We start from the raw sequence: 11771 nt of genomic DNA on the forward strand, positions 1-11771 counted from the left end.
TCTAAGGCATTAGAAGATCAAGGATTAGTTGTAGCACCAGATAAAATACAACTTTCTCCACCCTTTTCATATTTAGGACAGACAGTAGAGCAGACAGAAATTAAACCACAAAAGGTCATAATAAGAAGGGATCAATTAAAATCCCTGAATGATTTTCAAAAATTACTGGGAGATATTAATTGGCTTCGACATCATTTGGGAATAGGAACTCATGAGCTAGGGGAACTTTTTATGATACTCCGAGGAGATCCTAATCTTAATTCCCTAAGATAATTAACTCCAGAAGCAGATATACAACTTCAAAGGGTGGAATCTGCAATTGAACAATGTAGAACCCAAAGAATAGAAAAGGGTCTTCTTATTGAAATAACCATCCTGCCAACTCCAGAGATTCCTTTTGGAGCCATACATCAGCAAGCAGGGATCTTAGAGTGGGTATTCCTGCCGCTGCAAACCAAAAGGTCTGTAACCCCTTATGCACGGCTTGTAGCGCAACTTCTATCAAAGGCGCTAAAAAGAGCACTCGCCATCAGTGGACACCTTCCTCAGGTGATCCACCAACCATATACTCAGGAGCAGATTGACATGTTGGTAAGTAATGACCCTTCCTGGCAGGGGGTGTTATCAATATATCAAGGGTGTCTGGAGAACGTTTTTACACAAAAAATCTTTCAATTCATGACTCCTTATAAGTGGATCTTCCATCGGATTATAAAAAATCAGCCATTGCCCAAGACATTAACCGTCTTTACTGATGCCACTAAGAATGGCACCGTGGCTTATTACTGCCCTCCTGACACTAAAAGGATCATTAATACTCCATTCCAGTCTACTCAACAAAATGAGATTTTTGCAATTATTGAAGTTATAAAGCAATACAATTGTCCTCTCAATATTGTCTCTGATAGCAAGTATGTTGTTTATGTAATTAACTCCATAGAAACTGCACAGTTAAAATATTCCACTAACCTCTCTATTTTTCAGCTTTTTCACGAATTACAAAATGCAATAAGAGAACGTTCCCATCCTCTCTTTTGCATGCATGTTCCTGCTCATACTTCTCTCCCAGGTCCTATAATAGAAGGTAACTCCATAGCAGATACAGTAATTATCTTTTCTTTTTCCCTACTCGAAGCTCAACAATCCCATGAACATTTCCATCAGGTCTGCTAATATGTTAAAGAAACAATTTCATATCACACAAGAACAAGCACGGAATGTTGTAAAATCATGTACAAAATGTGTCCCCTATCTTCCCTTTCCGTGTATCACCTCCACTAATCCGAGAGGCCTTCGTCCATTAGACATATGGCAGATGGATGTCACTCATTATCCACCTTTTGGGTGTCTTCACTATATACATGTAACTGTAGATACCTTCTCTGGGTTTACTATGGCTACCCCCCATACAGGGGAGGCTGCTACCCATGTCATTGATCATTTATTGTTTTGCTTTAGTATTCTTGGTATTCCAAGACACCTCAAGACTGACAATGCTCCTGCCTATACTAGCAGGAATTTTGCGCAATTTTGTCTCACCTATAATATTACTCACTCTACTGGCATCCCATACAATCCTACTGGACAAGCCATTGTTGAAAGGCGCAACAAGGATATTAAAATCCTCCTTGACAAACAGGGAAAAAGAGGAAATAGAAAACAGGGTAAGAAGGAGATTGGATCAGGTAATATATACCATAAACTTTTTGCCACTAGATGATCAGGGATGTACTCCTGCACAAAAACATTTTGCAGGGCAAAAGAACAGGTTGTTAGATGAGCAACCAGATGTCACAGTAATGTGGAAGGATCCAAAGACGGGTAATTGGGATGGTCCAGTAAAATTACTAACCTGGGGTCGAGGTTATGCTTGTGTTTTTCCAGAACATGCAGGAGAACCAGTCTGGGTTCCTGAGACTAATATCTGCACCTGTCAGCATACTGACCAGAGGGATAGAGACCCTGAGTATCAAAGGAAAAACTGGTTGGAGAGACAAGTGGAGGAGGAAGGCGAGACCGAGAAGACAAAGAGCCAATAATAAGATGTTGACTGTCCTTTTTGCAATGATGACTGCCGCAGATGGCTCTGGGACGGAGTCATGATTACATTGGACTTATATGCCTTACCCCGCTTTGGGTTAAACCTGTAACTTGAAATGTGATTACCACTATACTTTTGTTTGTGTAACTCCCTATTTGCTTTCTAATACTACCAATGTAGCTCCTGATCAAATATTGAATAAGCTTCAGGGCGCTTGGCATGCCAAAAATATAACATGGACGGTATTGATCCTCAAGATATTGTTTATAAGCTATTGTACTGTATCAAGCAACTTAACACTTTCCAGAATATTTCAAGTGTGCTGTTGCATTTCATACCCTGACAGTATTCTTGTTACTCTTGAATTTTCTGATGTGCATCCCACGTTCTCAAGCTAGAACAGAAGAAAGGAGGAGATGTAGAGGGCCAGCTTTGGGCAGTTGGAAGGCTTAGGCCAGCCCAGATCTTACCTGTAGGTTGTACTAAGCCCAACAGCTATGAAACTCAGGATGTCGGCTCACCACCCCCCTGTTCTGTCTCTTGAGAACAGGACGCAGGAAGGGAGGAAACGGATGGGGTACAGGACAGGACACAGGAAAGAAAGTAACAGACAAGGTACAAGGAAGTAAGGAAATCACTTAATTATGTTTGTGCTTTTCATGGAAAATAATGTTACTATTGTTTGATCCAGTACTATATAAGCCTGAGCCCTCAGATCAATAAACAAAGTTTGTTCTTCACATCTTCCACCTGGCCTGTGATTCTTTCTCTCTTCACACTCTGCCGGCATCAGACCATGGCCGTGGAGGCAGGTGCTCGGGGCAATGATCAACTGTGAAAGACTTACTGCTCAGGTCAATACAATTCCAAAGGACTCATGATGAAAAAATGCTATCCACCACCAGACAGACAGGGAACTGATGAACTCTAAATGCAAATAGAAGGAGAGAGAGAGAGAGAGAGAGAGAGAGAGAGAGAGAGAGAGAGAGAGAGAGAGAGAGAGAGAGAGAGAAGCCAGAGACAAGTTCCTCAAGGTGAGCAGAAATGGAAGCCAAGAGGGATGGAGGAATTTACTCCATCTGTTAACCTTATTATTCCTGATGACTAGATGGATAAACCCTTTTGTTCCTGAAAATGCTTTCAACATCCTCTAAATTTAGTACCCTGGGATAAAGCCCTGATTACCTAGCCCAGAGATACAGGTCTGGGAAAGGGAGCAGGAAGTCAAAATGGTGGTTCTCACCAGCTCACACAATTCCTGAACTTGCTCCAGAACTACTGGACCCTGTGACTTACACAAAGAAAAATGGAAAATAGGAAACCAAAGTTAGATTCAGATACCAAAGCATTCCCAAAAGCTTTGGGCAAGGTGTGATTAATCCATACTCTTGGCATGTGTCCCTGCATTTTTTCTCACAACTTTCCAACCCTCCCTTTCTCCCCTTCTTTGTTCTTACACTATCCTGGAAATTCCCTGGGGGCTAGGCCATGTTTCTCCTATTAATGGGGCCTGCCTACAATAGGAGTTAAGGTGTAGGATCTGATCAGGAGGGAAAGGAGTCAGAAACATCGCCAGGGAGCCAGTGCTTTAATGGTGCATTACTTTCTTGGAAAACAATTATCTCAAGCAGACTTAATTGTACTCACAGAGAGGCTTCCCTGGAGACCTTTAGCACAAAGAGGTAATACTAGCAAGCTACAACTGCATGTTCTTCAAGCTCTGCTAAGCCTTTCACTTAAATTCTCTGAATCTATTAAGGAGCTCCAGTTTATGATGTAGGCAGGGCAGAGTGATGAAGTTTTTGTCCAAGGTCACATAATGAACTAGAGGGAGGCCTGGGACTCAAGCCCAGGCCTCCTGACTCACAGCCTCCAACTCTTTCCATCCTATTATGCTAATGATGAGATACCAATAGATCTACTGCTCTCAGTCTTTCAAGGGGTGGGGGTGGGGGTCTCCTGGTATCTTGTTTACAGGGCAAAGACCATAGCTCTTGTGACAAATAAAGAGAACAGTATGAGCTGGCTTCCTGCTGATGTATACTTTTGTGCATGTTAGAAGGTACTGTGGCGTAGGAGAAATCATAGGATTTAGAGGCAGGATTCAAGCAGAGGTCTCTTTTGAGGCTTATTAGGTGTGTGACACTGGACAAGTCCCTTCATTTCTATGAACCTCAGTTTTCTCATATGAAAAGTGGGTATAACAACACTGAACACAGAGCTGTTTGTGAAGCTGAAATGACAGCATACACATAAGACACTTCGCAAACCTTAAAATGCCATATAAATGTCACACTATCCCTGTTTGCTTTGGATGATTAGAGTTCAGACATGAACCAGTGGCCCACTCCTCAGAATGACAATGCTCCTTGGGAAACCCCTTCTCTGGGACAATTTATTCTCAATGTCAGGAACTATTCAAGAACTGCCCAAGAGTAGAACAGACTGGCTTGGGAGATGGTGGATTCCTTGAAGGTAATCAAAGGGGAGTTAGATGACTACTCATCAGGTATGTTATAGTAACTATGGGTTTTATGGATTGGAGTTTTGGGATTATATCTTTTGTGGATCAGGCTAAATGGTCCCTAAGGGCCCTTCCCTCTTTCAACTTCTGTTATTCAGGGATTCTGTGTAAGGAGGGAGTGCGCCCCTACCCAGCTTCTTCCCAAGATTTTTCATCAATAATCCCAAAGATTCTTGGAATCAATCCTCTTCTCCCAAGTCTCACTTTTGGCCACAACTTTCAGTACATTTCTCTACATGCCGCCATCACCACATTTCCTGCCAACTCCAGCTGCACAGAATTAAACATTATTGCACAAGAGCTGTAGCACATGGGTTTCTCTCTTTCCAGGAGCACAGTATCGTGTAATTCTTACCAGATACGGCTCAGCAAGTCCCTTTGGGGATTACAGCAGGACCAGGAATGCCCCCACCCTTCTCTCTACATTTCTAAATTCTGCCCCTCCTTTAAGGCCTAGTTCCAGTTGCACTTTTTTTTCTCCCACAAAGCCTTTACTAATATGTCCACTGATCTCTCCCTCCTCTGGACTCCCTGCATTACTTACTATTTCATTTATAGCACAGTAGTGGTAATTTGTAATAGTAATATTGGCAATATTACCAAAAATAGTAATTTGGTAATATTAATTTAATTGCTTTCTGTGTGTAAGTCTGCTCTCTCCCAACTCCCAACTCCCACTGGAAAGAGCATAAAGAATGTGTATTCTCCTCCTACTTCCTTGACATACAGTCAGAGCTCAGTAAAAATGTAAGAAATGAATGAACAGCCCCATTAATACACTAAGCTTAGCACAAACAGAATTTTACCACCAAGAAAAGAATCTGATACTATTGGTCTCCCTCACAGAGTTGTTACTCTTGTTGTTCAGTCATATCCAACTCTTCATGACCCCATTTCAGGTTTTCTTGGCAGAGATACTGGAGTGGTTTGTCATTTCCTTCTCCAGCTTTTATTACAGATGAGAAAACTGAAGCAAACGGGGTTAAGTGACTTGCCCAGAGTCACACAGCTAGTAAGTATCTGAAGTAAGATTTGAACTCCGGAAGATGAGTCTTCCCGACTCCAGGCCCAGCTCGCTATCCACTGTGCCACGGCTTCTAAACAAAAGGACAGATCAGCCAGGCAATTCTCATTCCTGACTTTCCTCAGCTAAGCCAGCCTTCCTTTTCTCTGGGAAACAGTTTTCTAGAAGCAAGTTGAGTTGACTGAGATCCTATCTCAAGCACTCCTAACCAAACCTCCAGCAGCTACCATCCCAGCTCTACCCTCCACATTTTGGGATTGTTTCTTTTTCTGAGCAGTGAAGGCACAAAGACATTTTAATATGGAAAGACCAATTTGAGGGTGTACGTGAAAACAAAGAAGGAACCAAAGATTTGTCCCTTAAATCCTAGTCACCAGAATTCATGACCCCCATGGAGCTTGAAAGAGAATGTTTTAGGACAACTTAAATATTGTTTTATTTCCATAGCTACTCAGAGCAATTAAATATAGACATATCAGTCTGCAGGCTTTATTATCATCTCATTTTTTGGATTTTTGTCTCTCAAGAATTTCTGAGTACCTTTACTAATATTCTTCTTCCCTTATTATGGTTTTACCTTATGGGATTTAGCTTTGCAGATGGATATACTTTGGAAGGATTTCACCCTCTCCTTTCCTATCAAGCTCCAAGCACTTCTGAGGATATTTTCAGGACTCCATGTAAATACTTCATGAGATACACTCCATCCTTGTCTAGGAACTTTCTCCATATCCTGGCACCCAGGAATGAGCCATTTCAGTTACATGATGGGGTTAGACACCAGATTGTAAGCGAGTGGAGGTTAGGAAGGGGCAGCCTTGAGTGTAGACAATTATTTCTAGGACTTTGGTAGTAAAAGAATATACAGGATGACATAGTTTGAGGGAACTGCAGGGTTAAGTAAGGGTTGGTTTTTTGTTTTTTGTTTTTTTGAGTTTGGGAATGGCCTGGGCACATTTACAGAAATCTAGACAGAGCCTAGTAGATAGGAAGAGATTGAAGTTAAAAAAGAAGGTAAGGTTCAAAATAGAAAGCTCCCAGAGGACACAGGAGGATCAAAGGCATTAGTAGAAAACCTTTTGACAAAGAGCCTTCTTCAGAAGTTGGAGCAGAGGAAGTGAGGACAATGTAGAGAGGGTTTGAGGTATGTGGTAGGGGAGATACAGGAGCTTATGACAGATGGTCCTGACTTGATTTTCTCAGTAAAGTAGAAGGTCAAATCTTGAGAAAGAGGCTGGAGGTGATATTAGTGGTTTGAGGAGAAAAAAGAGCCAGTGGGTAGAGTAGCAATCAAGGAAGAATAAAAATTTCTCTGGATCAGTAAGGCCCAGATGACATTAGGTAACACGATTATGTAGTAGAGCCAGGGGAACCCTTTTCCATGACTTCTTCCAACAACGTTCAGCAGTTCAGTATAGGAGCAGAAGGCAGATGGGAAGAGAATTAATCCAAGATGAGGACTGACAAGCATGAACAGTGATGGAATAAGGGAGTCAGGGAGTCAAGGGTGAAGGACGTGGGACAGTTAATAGAGGTAATAGATGGAGACAGCAGAGACGAATGGAGGCAAGTGGAGGTGATGTTGAGGATGAAGTGAAATGAGGAGCGAGACAAAGGGAGAGGCGTCAGTTCAGGAGACTATGATAGAAGTAGCCTATCATATTCCCACTTCTTTCCTTCAGTCTAGAAGGAGAAAGGGGATGGTGAATTCAGCGAACTGTTGGTGAATCATACTTCCCTCTTCTTGGCAGAGTGGTAGAGTACCAGAGGTGCAGAATGAGTCATACATTGTTAGACATAATCTGTTAATTTGTTTTGGTGTTTTGCTTTACTGTACTTATGTGTTTTGAGAATTGGGGTTTGTTGGGGGGGAGGAGAGGGAGAGTTTTTGGGAAGTGACACCATCTTTTTTTTTAAAGCATCAACAAAACATTTAATATTTTTAAGAAAGGGAGAAACCCAGAGCCATTCAGGCCCCAAAAGTGGCTTTCTCAAACCTCTCATCTGCCTGCCTAAATCAAGGATGGACTGGGTTATTTGGGAAACACAAAGGTGGTACTATCTGGAAATGGGATTAGTGAGCCAGCTTAAGTCTTAAAGCCCAACTGCCCCTCCCTAACTAAGACCTCCTATACAAGGCAGGCTTGCCAACATGCAAACCCACAATGCACAAAATCCCTATGAATCTGGGAAGTAAGGCTGCCCTTCTGTGACATCATAGCACCCCATAGTGGGCCCTAAATGGTCTCCTAAGAGAGTGGGCACCCTGCCTATGAATGGTGGTAGGCATCCTCTTGGGCTCCCATCAGCAAGAGTCTCCGTGTGTCACCATTATCAGTGTGTGGCCATCTCACAGATTCTCAGGCAAATGAGATGGTTTCTGCCCATGACCAAAGCATCGTGGTACAGTGTAGAAAGTACTGACTTTACCTCCCTGGAACTCATTTTTTCCTCACCTATAAAATGAAAGGGTCAGACTGGATGGTCTCTAAGCTTCCTTCCAATACTCTGTTCCTGATTCCTCAGAAGTTCTTTGACAGAGTCACATAGGGCCTCCCTGGGGCACTTACATGCTCAGTAAATGTTTGCACTCACAGAGTTGTTTGGTGGCTATGACTTGTTCCAGCTGAGGTTACACTGAGATTCAAAAGATCAACTTCACAAGTTCAAGATAAAGACAGCGTGGCTGGATTCTTTGGAATGTAAGGAGTGGGAGCAGCTAGATAGTGCAGTGGCTAGAGTACCAGCTCTGAAGTCAGGAGGACTGGAGTTCAAATCTGGTCAGATAGTTACTAGCTGTGTGGTCCTGGGCAAGTCACTTAACTCCAATTGCATTCACTCAAAAAGAAAAGTATATAAAGAGTATGCTGTCCACATATGTAGGTCTACATGCAGCTCGCAGGGAGGCAAGGACAGCTATTTTTGGGATCTTGTCCCCTCCTTTCCAAGGAAGACTTTGATTCTTGCCTGGAGGGGAACAGGACTCCCAAGGCTGGAAGTACCAGACTAGAACTATATCAATTTGCCTTCCTAGATATTGTTGTTCTGGTGACATTTTTTTAGGTCCAAAAGCAACAAAACCATGAACCTTCCTGCCTGCTGTCCCTTAAATGGGGAGAGTGACTCCTTCCCACCAAATTCCAGTTATACAAATGACCATCACAAATAGTGAATAGTGAGTAAAACCACTTATCCAAGCAGATAGCAAACAGAAAATAGAATTCTACAAATGAGAATATACCAGAAACTACTCAAGATTAGATGAGCTTTTTAAATGGGAGTGAGTTGAAAATTTCCTTCAATGGAAAGAAAAGCTCTGATTTCACCCAAGGGCAAATTCCCTAGAATCTCTAGGGAGGCAAGCTGGAAATTAGGGACATGTTGAGGCAACGGCTCCACTACATGTTTGCTACCTCCCAAAGTCTTTTTTCTCTCTCCATGGGTCTCTCCGTGGAAAGTCTGGAACCATGTATGTCTTTCTCAAAGCAAGGAGAAAGAATGTATTTCCTCCTCAGAGTTCTCTGGAAAATTCTGTCCCTCATTAAATAGGAGAGTCTTATGCAAAATGCTCCAGAATTGAAACTCAGGTTACATCAAAAAGATCTGGGGGTTTTAGCAGACTGCTTTGACAAAGCAACATTAACCAAGAAAGGAAATATAATCTTAGACTGCATTAAGAGAATCTCAGAACTGGGTAACTCATTTTTAACAGAACGATGAGAAAAAAATCTACCGTCCAAAGGAGGGTGATTAGGATGAGAAAAGGCTAGCCTGGGGAAAAGTTGGGAGAAGAAGGATGTATTTATTCTACAGGAGCTGTCTTTAAACTTATGCCTTTCTCTATAGATCATAGACCCAGAACTAGAAAGCGTTAGAGAACATCCAGTTCAACCCTTTCACTTCAGAAATGAGGAAACTGAGGGCCAAAAAGCCTAAGTGACTTGCCCAAGGTCATATGTGTGAGAGAATCCAGATTTGAACTGAGGACTTCTGATTCCAAATCCTGCACTTTCAACCACATCACACTAGGACTGTTGTGTGGAAAAGGAATTGGGCTCATTCTGCTCAACTGTCAACTTTTTTGAGGTTTTATTGATGCTCCCAATTGCTAGTTCCACTCCCCATCCCCAAAAGTTTTTTGTGTTTTTTTCATTATTTTTGCTTCATTTTAAAAATCACATTTATTTTTCAAGTAACAGGTTTTTAACGAATCTGTCCCTCCCACTACCCAGCCATTGAGCAATTAAAAAAAAAAAAACCCTTTATACATATTACATAATTCAGCAAAATAAATTCTTAAATTACCCAAGGTCAAAAATGTATGTCCCTTTCTGTAACTTAAAGGTTATCACCTCTCTGTCAGGAAGCAAATGGCATGTTTCATCTTCATTTTTTTTGACTTGTAGTTTACTATTGCATTGACCAGAGTTCTAAAGTCTCTCAAAGTTGTTTTCATAATGTTGCTCTCCTGGTTCTACTCACTTTATTCAACATCAGTTCACAGAGGTCATTTCCAGTTTTCTCTCAAATTGCTGATTTCATCATTTCTTTTGGCACAATTTCATGTGCTATATCACAATTTTTTTAAACATTCCCCAAGAGGAGGACAGACCCCTCTTTTCCAATTTTTGGCTACCATGAAAATCAATCAATTAATAAACACTTATTAAGTACCTATGTACCAGGTACTGAATTAAGTGCTTGAGATACAAAAAAGAGGTAAAAGACAGTCCCTGCCCTCAAGACACTTGCATTCTAATGGGGAAGACAACATACAAACAACTATATACTGAACAAGTTATATACAGGACAAAAAGGAAATAACAGAGGGAAGGCACTAGAATTAAGAGGGGTTGTGGAAGGCTTTCAGTAAAAGATGGGATTTTAGTTGAGACTTAAGGGAAGTTGGAGGAGTCAGTAGATAGACATGAAATGCATGGGGGAAAGTCAGAGAAAAAGCCCAGGCCAAGAGATGGAGAATCTTGTTCATGGAACAGCCAGCAGGCCAGTTCACTGGATTAAGAGTATGTATTGGGGTGGGGCAGCTAGGTGGCGCAGTGGATAGAGCACCAGTTCTGAAGTCAGGAGGACCTGACTTCAAATCCAGCCTCAGACCAAACACTTGACACTTACTAGCTGTGCGACCCACCCTGGGCAAGTCACTTAACCCCAACTGCCTTAAAAAAAAAAAGAGTAAGTACTGGGGAATAAGGTATAAGAAGATGAGGAAAGGTAGGAGGGGACTCCAGGGGGCTTTGAATGACAAATAGAGCATTTTATTTTTGATCCTGGAGGCAATAGTAGGTCAGTGCAATTTATTGAGTAATAACTCAATAAAATAACTTGCACTTTAGGAAAAACAATTTAGTGGCTAAATGGAGGACAGATTGGAAAAGAACTAATGATAAATATTTTTGTACATATAGGTGTTTTTCCTCTTTCTTTGATCTCATTGGGGTATAGGCCTAATAGTGCTACAACTGAGTTAAAGGGTGTGCACAGCTTGGTAACTTTCTGGGCATTGTTCAAATTGCTTTCCAGAATGGCTGGACCAATGCACAGCCCCACCAATAGTGCATTATTTGTTTCCCCATAGCCCCTCCAACATTTGTTGCTTTCCTCTTTCGTCATCTTGTATGTATTTAGCTGTGTATGTATTTTGTTTCTAATTATCTGTACATGCTTGGTTCCTCTCAGGAGAACCCAAATTCCTTCAGGGCAGGGATTGTTTTTGATTTTGTATCCATAGCACTTAGCTATGTGCCCGGCACATCACATAGTGGGTATTTAATAAATGCTTGCTCAATTGAATTGTCACATATTAACTATTCATTTAGTTTTTGGAAGTTCAACTTGCCCAGGGGCACACAGCTAGTAAGTGACCTGAGGGATTTGAACTCAATAAGACGAGTCTTCCTGACTTCAGGCCTGGCGCTGTATCCACTGCGCCACTTAGCTGCAGTTAAAAAAAAATTCTACAAGCCATGTCTAAGTGAAGATGTCAAAGATGAGAGGAAAAAAAGGGTAATGCTATCCTTGGCCGGAGGCAAGATCCAGCATGTGGCTGAAACTCTGTGAAGGAGGTGGAAGTGAGAAATAGATTTACAGCAACTGCGCAAAGACCATCCTTCCTAACTCTTCCTGGACATCCAGAGGGCCAACCCTAGATGCTATAACCCAGA

Source organism: Phascolarctos cinereus, unplaced genomic scaffold, assembly GCF_003287225.1.
Source record: "Phascolarctos cinereus isolate Bilbo 61053 unplaced genomic scaffold, phaCin_HiC Scaffold_2;HRSCAF=192, whole genome shotgun sequence".
Classification (NCBI taxonomy): domain Eukaryota; kingdom Metazoa; phylum Chordata; class Mammalia; order Diprotodontia; family Phascolarctidae; genus Phascolarctos; species Phascolarctos cinereus.